This window comes from Mesoplodon densirostris, chromosome 9 (genome assembly GCF_025265405.1).
Source record: "Mesoplodon densirostris isolate mMesDen1 chromosome 9, mMesDen1 primary haplotype, whole genome shotgun sequence".
Classification (NCBI taxonomy): Eukaryota; Metazoa; Chordata; class Mammalia; order Artiodactyla; family Ziphiidae; genus Mesoplodon; species Mesoplodon densirostris.
Window position 1 is genome coordinate 62,362,309 of NC_082669.1, and position 15,592 is coordinate 62,377,900.

Here is a 15,592-nt window from a genome sequence, read left to right on the forward strand (position 1 = left end):
ATGTCTGGCAGTCAGTAATGGTTGGTTTATATTTATATGAAGGACTAGGTTGCTTAATCCAGAATATACCTCTGTTGAGGACTTCCTCTGTAGTTGTATAGGCTGTCCCCCCACCCACCAGCCCTCTGTCTGGAATGGCGGGCTTCTCCTTCAGATATCTAGGCAGAGAACTAGTGAGCAAGTTGGGAACCCTCAAATAGCTAAATTAAGAAGGAGGAGGAATTTACCCTGGCATTGGAACATATTGGTACAAGGCTGTAAGTTGGAAGAACAGAAGGGGAGAAGGCAGGGCCACCCCTAGGAGTGTTAGGCAGTGTGGTGAGGGGAATTTTTTGGTTATCAGAAAACCTGAGGAACACTGTAGGCATTTGGTGGAGAACAATCCTCTGCAAAAAGGATTATGCCAATAGTCTCCTGTTTGAGAAATACTGCTTTAGAGCATTCACTGTGGGATAGTCTCCCCTCCCCCTCCCCTCCTCATCTAGTGTCTGTTGTGAAGAACCAGATGCACCTCAGCCTCTCTGCTCTTTGTTTAGGCCCCACATACATGTAAGGAACCCTTCCCATGCAAGATATGTGCCCACTGTCTCTGGAAAGAACTCTGTGGTACTTAGGCCAAAAAGTGTGCCCTTGTGTATGGGGTTCCTTAATTGCTATGAGTGGCTGCCCATCCACTCACTGTGCCTGCCCTTTTCTTTTGTTGGCTCCAGGCTTAGATTTTCTCTAGGAATGCTTTGGGAAATAGAGCTCCATGTTTTGTTTCAAGGTTTTAAACATTGATCATAAATTTAAGATTTTCAGTAGGGTGAACTGTTTGGTTCTTTGCACTGGGATGCCTTCCACTGGGTGTCTCCCATTTTATCATCCCACCACTCCCATCAAAGAACCAGTTAACCTTTTACTCCTTTCCAGTATTCACTCAGTGTTAATAATGCACTAGAAGGTATTGTTGCAGGAGTTGCCACGTATTACTTAGTTGCAACAACCCTGTAAGAATAGGTAACTATTGCCGTTCCCCATTTAACAGATGAAAGAAACTGAATTGGAGAGGTTAAGTCATATACTCAGGTTTTCAGGACGAGTTAAGTGGTAGTGTCCAGGCCTTTAACCACTATGCTATATCACTTAATTCTCTGATTCCTTCATAGTGTTCTTATCATCATGCTTTATTCATTTGTTTACACATTTTGGTCTACTCTGCTAGATGTAGTTTTTGGAGGAAAGATAGTGTGTCTCTATTTTCTTCAGCATCAACCATCATGCCTGGCCTATAAGCACTCGGCTAATGTTGAGTAAGTTAGCTGAGCACATTTAAAGTTTAACTTTCTTCTTTGATTCAATATAACTAAACTAGAATTTCGAGATACTATTTTGAGAACTAAGGTATTGACTGCATATTGTCATTTTATAGAAAACAAGTGTTTTTATTGACCTAATGATTTAGATGAACTCTTGCTGTCAAATCAGTCACACGAGTCATGTGTCAAAATTTTATCATAAAGAAACCTAACTTGATCCAAATTTTTTTTTAATTTTTATTTTATATTGAAGCATAGTTGATTAACAGTGTTGTGTTAATTTCAGGCGTACAGCAAAGTGATTCAGTTATACATATACATATATCTATTCTTTGTCAAATTCTTTTCCCATTTAGGTTATTAGAGAATATTGAGCAGAGTTCCCTGTGCTATTCAGTAGGTCCTTGTTGGTTATTTTAAATATAATAGTGTGTACATGTCAATCCTAAACTCCCAATCTCACCCTTCTGCCCTGGTAACCATAAATTTGTTCTCTAAGTCTATGAGTCTGTTTGTTTTGTAAATAAATTCACTTGTATCATTTTTTTAAGATTTCACATATAAGCGATATCATATGATATTTGTCTTTCTCTGTCTGACTTACTTCACTTAGTAAAATAATCTCCATGTCCATCCACGTTGCTGTAAATGGCATTATCTCATTCTTTTTAGTGGCTGAGTAATATTCCATTGTATATGTGTACCACATCTTCTTTATCCATTCATTTGTCAGTGGACAGTTAGATTGCTTCTTTGTCTTGGCTGTTGTAAACAGTGCTGCGATAAACACTGGGGTGCATGTATCCTTTCAAAACATGTTTTTCTCTGCATATATGCCCAGGAGTGGGATTGCTGGATCATATGGTAGTTCTATTTTTAGTTTTTTAAAGAATCTTCATACTATTCTCCATAGCAGCTGTACCAATTCACATTCCCACCAACAGTGCAAGAGGATTCCCTTTTCTCCACACCCTCTCCAGCATTTATTGTTTGTAGACTTTTTGATGATGGCCAGTGTGACTGATGTGAGGTGATAACCTCATTGTAGTTTTGATTTGCATTTCTCTGATAGTTAGTGCTGTTGAGCATCTTTTCATGTGCCTGTTGGCCATCTGTATGTCATCTTTGGAGAAATGTCTATTTAGGTCTTCTGCCCATCTTTTGATGGGGTTGTTTGCTTTTTTTTTTTTTTTTTTTTGCTGTACGCGGGCCTCTCACTGCTGTGGCCTCTCCCGTTGCGGAGCACAGGCTCCGGACACACAGGGTCCGCGGCCATGGCTCGCGGGCCCAGCCGCTCCGCGGCATGTGGGATCTTCCGGGATCGGGGCACGAACCCGTGTCCCCTGCATCGGCAGGCGGACTCTCAACCACTGCGCCACCAGGGAAGCCCTGCTTTTTTGATATAGAGCTGTATGAGCTGTTTGTAAAATTTGAAGACTTATCCCTTGTCGGTAGCATTGTTGGCAAATATTTTCTCCCATTCTGAGGGTGGTCTGTTTGTCTTGTTTATAGTTTCCTTCGCTGTGTAAAAGCTTAATTAGGTCCCATTTGTTTATTTTTGTTTTTATTTCCATTACTTTAAGAGACAGCTCACAAAAGATACTGCTGTGATTTACGTCGAAGAGTGTTTTGCCTATGTTTTTTCTCTAAGAGGGTTATAGTATCCAGTCTTACATTTAGGTCTTTAATCCATTTTGAGTTTATTTTTGTGTATGGTGTTAAAGAATGTTCTAATTTCTTTTTTTTTTTTGCGGTACACGGGCCTCTCACTGTTGTGGCCTCTCCCGTTGCGGAGCACAGGCTCCGGACGTGCAGGCTCAGTGGCCATGGCTCATGGGCCCAGCCGCTCCGCGGCATGTGGGATCTTCCCGGACCGGGGCACGAACCCGTGTCCCCTGCATCGGCAGGTGGACTCTCAACCACTGCGCCACCAGGGAAGCCCTAATTTCATTTTTTTACATGTAGCTGTCATGTTTTCCCAGCACCATTTATTGAAGAGACTGTCCTCTGTTGTATAGTCTTGCCTCCTTTATCGTAGGTTAATTGACCATAGGTGCATGGGTTTATTTCTGGGCTTTCTATCCAATTCCATTGATCTATATTTCTGTTTTTGTGCCAGTACCATACTGTCTTGATTACTGTAGCTTTGTGGTATAGTCTGACATTAGGGAGCCTAATTCCTCAAATTCCATTTTTCTTACTCAAGATTGCTTTGGCTGTGCAGGGACTTTTGTGTCTCCATACAAATTAAAAAATTTTTTGTTCCAGTTCTGTGAAAAATGCCATTGGTAATTTGATAGGTGTTGCATTGAATCTGTAGATTGCCTTGGGTCATATGGTTATTTGGACAATATTGATTCTTCCAATCCAAGAACATAGTATCTCTTTCCATCTGTTTGTGTCATCTTTGATTACATCAGTGTCTTATAGTTTTCGGAGTATAGGTCTTCTGCCTCCTTAGGTCAGTTTACTCCTAGGTATTTTATTCTTTTTGATGTGATGGTAAATGGGAGTGTTTCTTTAATTTCTCTTTCTCATCTTTTGATGTTAGTGCATAGAAATGTAAGAGATTTCTGTGTGTTAATTTTGTATTCTGCCACTTTACTGAATTCATTGATGAGCTCTAGTAGTTTTCTGGTACCATCTTTAGGATTTTCTATGTATAATATCATGTCATCTGCACACAGTGATGGTTTTACTTCTTCTTTTCCAATTTGGATTCCTTTTATTTTCCTTCTCTGATTGCTCTGGCTAGGACTTCCAAAAGAATGTTGAATAAAAGTGGTGAGAGTGGACATCCTTGTGTTATTCCTGACCTTAGAGGAAATGCTTTCAGCTCTTCACCATTGAGTATGATGGTAGCTGTAGGTTTATTATATATGGCCTTTATTGTGTTTAGGTAAGTTCTCTCTATGCCCACTTTCTAGAGAGTTTTTATCATAAATGGGTGTTGAATTTTGTCAAAAGCTTTTTCTACATCTATTGAGATGATCCGATGGTTTTTATTCTTTAATTTGTTAATGTGGTGTATCACACTGATTGATTTGTGGATACTGAAAAATCCTTGTATCCCTAGGATAAATCCCACTTGATCATGGTGTATGATCCTTTTAATCTATTGTTGGATCCTATTTGCTAGTATTTTGTTGAGGATTTTTGCACCTATGTTCATCAGTGATATTGGCCTGTAATTTTCTTTTTTTGTGGTATCTTTGTCTGGTTTTGGTATTAGGGTGATGGTGGCCTCATAGAATGAGTTTAGGAGTATTCCTTCCTCTGCAATATTTTGGAATAGTTTTGGAAGGATAGGTGGTAACTCTTCTTCTCTAAATATTTGATAGAATTTGCCTATGAAGCCATCTGGTCCTGGACTTTTGTTTGTTGGGAGTTTTTTAATCACAGTTTCAATTTCAGTTCTTGTGATTGGTCTGTTCATATTTTCTATTTCTTCCTGGTTCAGTATTGGGAGATTGCACCCTTCTAAGAATTTGTCCATTTCTTCCAGGTTGTCCATTTTATTGGCATATAGTTGCTTGTAGTAGTCTCTTATGATCCTTTGTATTTCTGTGGTGTCTGTTGTAACTTCTTTTTTTTCATTTCTAATTTTATCAATTTGAGCCCTCTCCTTTTTTTTTTTTTTTTTTATGAGTCTGGCTAAAGGTTTATCAATTTTGTTTATCTTTTCAAAGAACCAGCTTTCATTTTCACTGATCTTTTCTATTGTTCTTGTCTCTATTTCACTTATTTCTGCTCTGATCTTTATGATTTCTTTCCTTCTACTACCTTTGGTTTTGTTTGTTCTTTTTTCTCTAGTTGCTTGAGGTATAAGGTTAGGTTGTTTATGTGTGATTTTTCTTGTTTCCTGAGGTAAGGTTGTATTGCTATTAAGTTTCCTCTCAGAGCTGGTTTTGTCGCATCCCATAGGTTTTTGGATCGTTGTGCTTTTGTTTTCATTTGTCTCCAGGTATTTTTTTATTTTTCTCTTTGATTTCTTCAGTGATCTAATAGTTGTTTAGTAGCATATTGTTTAGCCACCATGTGTTTGTGTGTTTTACAGTTTTTTTCTTGTAGTTGATTTCTAATCTTACAGTATTTTGTTGGGAAAAGATGCTTGATCTGATTTCAATTTTCTTAAATTTACTGAGGCTTGCTTTGTGGCCCAGCATATGATCAATCCTGGAGAATGTTCCATGTGCACTTGAGAAGAAGGTGTATACTGCTGATTTTGGATGGAATGCTCTATAAATATCAATTAAGTCCATCTGGTCTAATGTGTCATTTAAGGCCTGTGTTTCCTTATTGATCTTCTGTCTGGATGATCTGTCCATTGATGAAAGTGGGGTGTTAAAGTCCCCCAGTGTTACTGTGTTACTGTCGATTTCTACCTTTATGGCTGTTAGCATTTGCCTTATATATTGAGGTGCTCCTATGTTGGGTGCATATATATTTACAATTGTTATATCTTCTTCTTGGACTGATCCGTTGATCATTATGTAGCATCCTTCCTTGTCTCTTGTAACATTCTTTATTTTAAAGTCTATTTTGTGTGATATGAGTATTGCTACTCCAGCTTTCTTTTGATTTCCATTTGTATGGATTACCTTTTTCCAACCCCTCGCTTTCAGTCTGTATGTGTCCCTAGATCTGAAGTGGGTCTCTTGTAGACAGCCTGTATATGGGTCTTGTTTTTTTATCCATTCCATCAGTCTATGTCTTTTGGTTGGAGCATTTAATTCATTTACATTTAAGGTAATTATCGATGTGTATGTTCCTATTTCCATTTTCTTAATTGTTTTGGATTTGTTTTTGTAGGTCTTTTTTCTTCCCTTTCTCTTTTGTTCTCTTGTGATTTGATGACTAACTTTAGTGTTGTGTTTGGATTCCTTTTTTGTGTGTGTGTATCCATTGTAGATTTTTGGTTTGTGGTTACCATGATGTATTGGTATAGCAGTCTATATATAAAAAAGATTCTTTTAAGTTGCTGGTCTTTTAATTTCAAATGCATTTCCAGTAGCCTGCATTTGTGCTCTCCTCTTCTCACAATTACTGGTTTTGATAACATATTTGTGTTCAGATGTTTTCCTACCTTTACTTGATGTTGCCTTTACTGGTGAGCTTTTCCATTTAATTTTATTGTTTCTAGTAGTGGCCTTTTCTGATTAGATAAGTTCCTTTAGCATTTGTTGCAAAGCTGGTTTGTTGGTGCTGAATTCTCTTAGCTTTTACTTGTCTGTAAAGCTTTTGATTTCTCCATCAAAACTGAATGAGAGCCTTGCTGTGTGGAGTATTCTTCATTATAGCTTCTTTCCTTGCATCACTTTAATATATTGTGCCTTGTTCTTTTGGTCTGCAGAGTTCCTGCTGAGAAATCAACTGATAACCTTATGGGAGTTCCCTTGTATGTTACTTGTTGCCTTTCCCTTATTGCTTTTAATATTTTCTCTCTGTTTTTACTTTTTGTCAGTGTGATTACTATGTGTGTTGGCGTGTTCGTTGTTGGGTTTATATTGCCTGGGACCCTGCATTTCTTGGACTTGGATGACTATTTTCTTTCCCATGTTATGGAAGTTTTCAGCTATTATTTCTTCAGACATCTTCTTAGGTCCTTTCTCTCTCTCTTCTCATTCTGGGACCCCTATAATGTGAATGTTGGTGCATTCATTGTTTTCCCAAAGGTCTCTTATATTGTCTTCCTTTCTTTTCATTCTTTTTTCTTTATTCTGTTCCATGGCAGTGATTTCCATCATTCTGTCTTCCAGCTCACTTATCTGTTCTTCTGCCTCAGTCACTCTGCTATTGATTTCTCCTAGTGTATTTTTCATTTCAGTTATTGTATTGTTCATCTCTGTTTGTTTTTTAGTTCTTCTAGGTCTTGTTAAACAGTTCTTGTATCTTCTCAATCTGTGCCTTCATTCTTTTCCCAAGATCTTGGATCATCTTCACTATCATTACTCTGAATTTTTTTTTTCTGGTGGATTGCCTATCTCTACTTCACTTAATTGTTCTTCTGAGGTTTTAGCTTATTCCTTCATCTGGGACATATTCCCCTGCTGTCTAATTTTGTTGAACTTTTTGTGCTTGCAGTTTCCGTTCTGCAGCCTGCCGAATTGTAGTTCTTCTTCTGCTGTCTGCCTTCATCTAGTGGATAAGGCTTCTTCTCTCTTGTTGCCAGTCCCCCAGGCTGTGAAGACTGACAAGGAGCTCAAGACTTTCAGTCCTGTGGGAGAACTTCTCTGGTATAATTATTTTCCAGTTCATGTGTTGCCCACCCAGTGGGTGGCCTACCATCTTGTTGTTGCTTTGTCTTTGGATATAGGGTATCTTTTTTGGTGGGTTCCAGAGGTTTTTTTTGTTTTTGTTTTTATTTTTGTCAATGGTTGTTCAGCAATTAGTTGTGATTTTGGTGGTTTTGTAAGAAGGGGTGAGCCTTCTACTCTGCTGTCTTGCTGGCAAGTCAATCGAAATTTCAATTTCAATCCAGTTTTCTGTACCATTTCCTGGAAATGTATTTAAATTTTTTTTTCCTGCTGTATTGAAAATACATTAGAAGTAGTCCAAATGACTTAGATAATTCCTTTAAATTTTTGCTTAAATATTTCCAAATGCACACAGAATAAGGTTTTGTTTTTCATTTTCTGAATCTGCAAATTATGCAGTATGGTTCTGTCAAAAAAACTGTTATTCTATCTACAACGTATAAGAGCAGAAATAATTTTTAACATCTTACGAAAACTTAATTTACCTGTCATATTTTGATTGGGGATTTCAGTTTGTTGAATTAAATGGGAGTGAATATACCACAAATGTGATTACAAAAGGATTTTTAATACTGAAATAGACTCTAGTCCTAATTTATTAAAAACAGTTCATTTAAGTACTTATAGTTCTAAAACTGGGAAGAAATGCTTTTGTAAAACAGCTGTAGAAAGCTTTTGGAACAGAATATATGTGGGTAAATACCATTCATTTTATTAAATTTGTCTTCTTACTGATCTATATTGTAGAAAGTTAGAAATGTATTTATATGTAAGAAGTTCTGTAAAAGCTTGCCATTTTAGTAGACTAAGCATTGAAAGATATCACTTCTATCTTTGTTGCTTGTTATACAATTTGTGGAAAGTTAATAGCTTTAAGATTACTGCTTTGTAACCCATACCACATTTCACTGATTCCAAGTATTATACAGACATTTTATTTATAAATAACAATCTATAATTTGAAAACTATTCTTCATTTTAGTAACAGAAATATATTACATTTTTGTGACTGACACTCTACTATTGAGGACTTGTGATGTACCAGACTGTGGGCTAGTTGCTGGGAATATAAGTTTGAACAAGACAGATAAGATTTCTGCACTCATCAGACCTAAGAGTTTAGAAAGAAAATCATACATTAAATAAATAACAAAATATTTAATTACAGGTTGATCAGAGTTATAAAGCATAGACTACTACAAAAGTATATATTAGGAGAATTTATACTAATTGGTGCTGCCAAGGACATAGAAATTGTGCTCCTGAAGGATGCGTATGAATTAGGTACACCAAGGTGGTGGTAAGTTGGGGGGAGGACTTTGCATCAGGACAGGGGAAGGATTGGTGTGGCTAAAGCTACAAAGGGTGGTGCAGATTGTTTAACCTAGTAGTGTATTTTAAAGGCTCATTGACCATAAAATTTACATTTTAATTAATTGCTTGTAGGTGAGATATATATCACTGATAAGAAATCTGTATTATGTAGGAAGCTCTTGTATAGTCTGAGCAAGAAATGATGATGACTAGGACTCATGTTATTTGATTCCAGAAATATTTAGGAGGTAGAATCTACTGCTTCTTTGCTCCAAGTTAGTTTCTATTCCTACCACTTACATACTTTCAAATATTTTTGCTATTTTTTGGTCCGTTTTTCTTCCTCTTTTGCCATTCTCTTTTTTCTTGTGGGTTTTCCTTTTTTAACCTTTATTAATACTTTGCTGCTGTTTTAATAGAGATTCTAAAGGGAAGGACTATAAACTCAAGTAGTCAATCTACCATATTTAACTGAACCCTACCTCCCACTGATTTGAAATGTCACCTTTTGCATATATTAACTCCTATTTAGTTATGCAAGATTTCTCTGTTGCTGTCCCAGTACTGCACCAGTTTAATTTATAGTGTTTTTATACTTAATAGCACAGGCACCTCCTTTACAGTTATGCTTTTTTCCAGATGTATTGGTTGGTTTTACGTATTTTCTCTTTCAAGTAAATTTTAGAAAAACATTACCCCAAAATCCTGTTGGGATTTCTTTTTTTTTTTCTTTTTTAATTTATATTTATTTTTGCCTGCATTGGGTCTTCATTACTGTGCATGGGCTTTCTCTAGTTGCAGTGAGTGGGGCTACTCTTCATTGCAGTGCCCGGGCTTCTCATTGCAGTGGCTTCTCTTGTTGCAGAGCATGGGCTCTAGGCCCGCAGGCTTCAGTAGTTGTGGCTTGCGGGCTCTAGAGTGCAGGCTCAGTAGTTGTGGCGCACCGGCTTAGTTGTTCAGTGGCATGTGGGATCTTCCTGGACCAGAGATCAAACCCATGTCCCCTGCATTGGCAGGCAGATTCTGAACCACTGTGCCACCATGAAAGTCCCCACCCATTTTCTGATTGGGTGGTTTTTTGGTTTTTTTATATATTGAGTTGCATGAGCTGTATATTTTGGAGATTAATCCTTTGTCAGTTGCTTCATTTGCAAATATTTTCTCCCATTCTGAGGGTTGTCTTTTCGTCTTGTTTATGGTTTCCTTTGCTGTGCAAAAGCTTTTAAGTTTAATTAGGTCCCCCCCCTTTTTTTTCATTACTCTAGGAGGTGGGTCAAAAAAGATCTTGCTGTGATTTATGTCATAGAGTGTTCTGGCTATGGTTTCCGCTAAGAGTTTTATAGTGTCCGGTCTCACATTTAGGTCTTTAATCCACTTTGAGTTTATTTTTGTGTATGGTGTTAGGAAGTGTTCTAATTTCATTCTTTTACATGTAGCTGTCCAGTTTTCCCAGCACCACTTATTGAAGAGACTGTCTTTTCTCCATTGTATATCCTTGCCTCCTTTGTCATAGATTAGTTGACCATAGGTGCATGGGTTTATCTCTGGGCTTTCTATCCTGTTCCATTGATCTATATTTCTGTTTTTGTGCCAGTATCATATTGTCTTGATTAATGTAGCTTTGTAGTATAGTCTGAAGTCAGCGAGTCTGATTCCTCTAGCTCCATTTTTTTCCCTCAAGATTGCTTTGGCTATTCAGGGTCTTTTGTGTCTCCATACAAATTTTAAGATTTTTTTGTTCTAGTTCTGTAAAAAATGCCATTACTAATTTGATAGGGATTGCATTGAATCTGTAGATTGCTTTGGGGAGTATAGTCATTTTCACAATATTGATTCTTTTAATCCAAGAATATGGTATATTTCTCCATTTGTTTGTGTCATCTTTGATTTCTTCCATTAGAATCTTATAGGTTTCTGCATGCAGGTCTTTTTCCTCCTTAGTTAGGTTTATTCCTAGGTATTTTATTCTTTTTGTTGCAGTGGTAAATGGAATTGTTTCCTTAACTCTCTTTCTGATCTTTCATTGTTAGTATATAGGAATGCAAGAGATTTCTGTGTATTAATTTTGTATCCTGTGACTTTACTAAATTCATTGATTAGCTCTAGTAGTTTTCTGGTGGCATCTTTAGAATTTTCTATGTATAGTATCGTGTCATGTGCAAACAGTGACAGTTTTACTTCTTCTTTTCCAATTTGGATTCCTTTGATTTCTTTTTCTTCTGATTGCCGTGACTAAGACTTCCAAAACTGTGTTGTATGATAGTGGTGAGAGTGGACATCCTTGTCTTGTTCCTGATTTTAGAGGAAATGCTTTCAGTTTTTCACTATTGAGAATAATGTTTGCTGTGGGTTTGTCATACATAAGGCCTAATGTCTTTTTTTTTTTTTGCTGTACGCGGGCCTCTCACTGCTGTGGCCTCTCCCGTTGCGGAGCACAGGCTCCGGACACACAGGCTCCGCGGCCATGGCTCGCGGGCCCAGCCGCTCCGCGGCATGTGGGATCTTCCGGGATAGGGGCACGAACCCGTGTCCCCTGCATCGGCAGGCGGACTCTCAACCACTGCGCCACCAGGGAAGCCCAGGCCTAATGTCTTTTTAAAATAGTAGATTTTTGAAAGCCTTTTTAATTTCTTCTATTATGATCTGTTTTAATTTTTACTCTTTTTCCTAAATTTCAGTAATTGACATTTTCCTAGAAAATCTCTACTCGACTGGATTTTACAATAACACTGTTCACTGTGTTTTCTTTTGAATCTTCTTTATGCCTGCAGTTATTTTCTCAGTGCATTCCTAAGGTTATTTGTGTCTTCTCTTTTCTTGATCAGACTAGCCAAGTATCAGTCTCTTTTTATTGGACCTTTGAAACAGCCAGCAGGGATTGATCAAATCTATGGGGTTTTTTTTTTTCTTCTTGGATTAATTTCTGCCTTCTGTTTTAATTCTTTCTATTTTTGGATCTCCCATTACCTTGGAAATTTTGTTCTTTCATGATCCATAGCAGGTTTCTCATACTTTGCCCTTTTCTAGTGGGAAAATTCTTCAGTTTGATCCCTGATATTCCCACCCACAACCCACCCTATGATTTAACCTTTTTCTTTCTTTTGCTCTTTCTTTTCTTTTGTTTTAATCCCCTGGTAGATAGTAAGTCTGTTTCTTTGGCAGTTAATATTTATTTGTTGAATTTGATGAGTTGCATTCACGCTTTTAGTATTCATGTGTAGTGATCCTTGATGTGTAGTGATCATATTTGTAATTGAAGGGTCTAGATTAAATATATTAAATTTTCTCCAGTTTAAATAGGAACCCCATTTGTATGTCATTGAATCTGGCTTCTGATTAAAGAGTCCATCCTCCCGTAATTAAGGAGGAGGAGTGGAACTTGGAGGAAACTTACCTTCTGAGTTTTGGGACTTTCCTTTCTTCCTGGAATCTCTGAGTAAATTGGGACACTTCCCTGCTTCTCTGGCTCCAGCTCAACTTTGCAAGGTTCCCACTACAGAGAGCTTCCTGTTTCATATATTAAGCATTCACATACAAGAGTTGCCTTTTGGTAATCCGTGTCTGAGTGGTTATTATAGACTTAGTTAATTTTTTAAAATTAATTTATTTTATTTATTTTTTGGCTACATTGGGTTTTTGCTGCTGCGCACGGGCTTTCTCTAGTTGCAGTGAGTGGGGCTACTCTTCACTGCAGTGCATGGGCTTCTCATTGCGGTGGCTTCTCTTGTTGTAGAGCATGGGCTCTAGGCACACGGACTTTAGTAGTTGTGGTTTGTGGGCTCAGTAGTTGTGGCTCGCAGGCTCTAGAGTGCAGGCTCAGTAGTTGTGGTACATGGGCTTTGTTGCTCCGTGGCATGTGGGATCTTCCTGGACCCAGGCTCGAACCCCTGTCCACTGCATTGGCAGGCAGATTCTTAAATACTGTGCCCAGGCAAGTCCCAGATTTAGTTTATGTTTTAATATTTTATGAGGTTAATTCTCTCTCACTGCTCTTTGTTGTAATTTTCTCATATTGTTTATTTTTTTCATATGCTTTTAGGATGATTTAGTTAAAAAGAACTGTTGTATTTTTTTTGATAGTTAATGTTATTAGATAACTAATTTATAAGCCAGTGAGTTGGCTTGTGAGGGGCAATTATTTCTTCACCCTGTCCCATAATATCCCAATAAACGTGGGAGATTGGGATTATGCCAGGTGTTCGAACGTTATTAATTTTATTCATGACGGAGTATGGAGTAAAGGTGTTAGGGCAGATCCTTGCATGCCTGGGAAGTTATGCTAATGTTTGACATCCTGGTGTAACCGGAGCACCAGGGTGGGTTGTTCCACACTCACCCACCCCCTCACCTAACCTCCTCACCAGTTCCTGTCTGCTTTTCCCACCTGTCAACTCTGGGACTCCCTAAACCCAAATAGTTTCCATTCAAAAGGGGAAGATATGGAAAATAGCAAGTCCCCTCACCCCAGCTCTCACCTTTGGAATTAAATAGCCTGGAACGGGGAATTAAATAGCCTGGAACAGGGCAAGTGAACTGAGGACTTTTTGACAGTAAACATTAAGAATAAGATCTGAATTCAACTCCAGAAAAGAGTGCTACCAGGGGAAAATCAAGTCTTAGCACATGTTCTGAAACTGCCTGTAAAAAAGGGCTAGGGAATGATCCTCTAGGTATGAGCTCTAAGAGCTCTAGACTCAAAGGGGCTTCAGCTGGCCCACTCTGGGCCTGCAGAACCAGATGACCTGTGGGCTGCCTGGCAAGCACACTGCAGTGTGTCTGTCTCTGTCTCCCATGAGGTCCTTCAGTTCCATCGCAGAGTACTCCCCAATGTGTTATACAGTTGAACCTTGAACAACAGCACCCACCCTCCACACAGTGGAAAATCCCCTTATGCTGTCTCCACAGTTCCGTGTTGGCAGATTCAACCAACAGCAGATGATGAGTACTGTAGTACATGCTTACTGACGATAGTCCACACATACGTGGACCTGAGTAGTTCATATCCATGCTGTTCAAGGATCCACTGTAGTTGTCCTTAAAGCTCTTTGGTTTGAGGAAGTGTTTGGCATGTTTACTCTTCTGACTGTAGAGGAGGTGTGTCACTTGATGGCTGTTGGGAGACTTCAGGAGACTGGGTTAGGTCTTTGGCTGATGACGGAAGTGTTGCTGAGAGCTCCCACTTTGAGCTTTGACCACAGGGCCAGCTCAGTCAGGGCCCCCTGTTAGCACAGGTACTCTCTCCGGCCACAGACCCATGTCCCATGGCAGGCTGTCTCAGCCATCCAGCAGGGTATCAGTGAAGGGCTTGCAGACACCCTTGAAAGGATTACTAGTGTTTCGGAAGATCTAGCAGATAGGAGCCAAAAATCTTGCCCATTAAGGAATAGGGATGCCAGCCTTCAGCTCGAAGTGGGTTTTCAGAGGCACAGATGGTGTCCGTAAGTTTCATCCTATGCAGGTAGTTGTAGCAATTCTGACTTCCTTGGGTTTCCAGCTATAGCAGTCTTGGACCATCCTCCACAAGGAGTCAAGGTTTGTACTTGATATCCCAAAGTCTGGACAGTAGAATATCAGTCTCCTATTTGAAGATTTGGGGGGCATGTACCCCTCAGGGACATGAGGTCCCCTTCAAGATTTCATTGCGAAGCTCATGATTTACTTCTTCACAAAAATAAATGGCAGTAAAAATACCAGATTCCTGTCGACCTTCACCAGCACAACATTCACTCCAGACTGGCCTCCTTAACCTGTGTCGAGCTGCATCAGTTTACCCCACTGCCCTGCCTCCTCAGCCCAAGTTCCCTGGAGCTCCCCAGCCAGGCTATTTCCTTAGTGGAGGGAAGACCAAGCCAGAATTGGCCTGAAAACATGGTTCTATAGGGGGTCTACTGTATTTTTATTAAAGCTCCATTAAATATACCAATTAGTTTGGGAATGTTTGGCAACTTTATAATCTAGATTCCCTTTTCAGGACATGGGGTATTGACAGACTTACTAGTTTATAATTAAATTTCATATATTAAAGAATCAGTAACAACTTACAGAGGTCTTCAAAATAACCAAGGGTATATTTCACAATCTCTGCCACTTTTCTTCCCACTTAATTAAGCACAGATATAAAAATTCAAATGCCGCAAGACCAATATAGAAGATACATTTAAAAAAAAAAAAATCTTCAGTACAGGGCTTTCCTGGTGGCACAGTGGTTGAGAGTCCGCCTGCCGATGCAGGGGACACGGGTTCGTGCCCCGGTCCGGGAAGATCCCACATGCCACGGAGCGGCTGGGCCTGTGAGCCATGGCTGCTGAGCCTGCGCGTCCGGAGCCTGTGCTCCGCAATGGGAGAGGCCACAGCAGTGAGAGGCCCGTGTACCACCAAAAAAAAAAAAAAAAAAAAAAACTTCAGTACAACTGGAAATTTGAACACCAGCTATATATTTGATGATACTAAGTAATTACTGTTATTTTGTTAGGTGTGCTAACAGTATTGTTACATTTTAAAAAGAGTCCTGATCTTGTAGACATAAACACTGAAATATGACATCTGGGATTTGCCTCAAAGTTATGTAGGTTAGAAAGTATATGGGGGTATGAAACAAAATTGGCCATGAGTTGCTAATTGCTAGAGCTGATCATTGTTGGGTGTGTTATTGTCTCCGTTTGTGTATGTTTGGAATTTTCCGCAATAAAAATAAAAATAAAGACATACATAGAATCTCAAAGG

At 38.8% G+C, this 15,592-nt stretch overlaps 1 protein-coding gene and 1 pseudogene across 5 annotated transcripts in view; one reads left to right on the plus strand and one right to left on the minus strand.

The window, feature by feature from the left end:
* PALS2 (protein associated with LIN7 2, MAGUK p55 family member) overlaps nucleotides 1-15,592 on the plus strand; it is a 107,878-nt gene that overhangs the window by 37,398 nt on the left and 54,888 nt on the right. The gene's annotated exons all lie outside the window — the stretch shown is intronic.
* LOC132495785 (protein C1orf43 homolog) lies at nucleotides 13,427-14,596 on the minus strand (annotated as a pseudogene).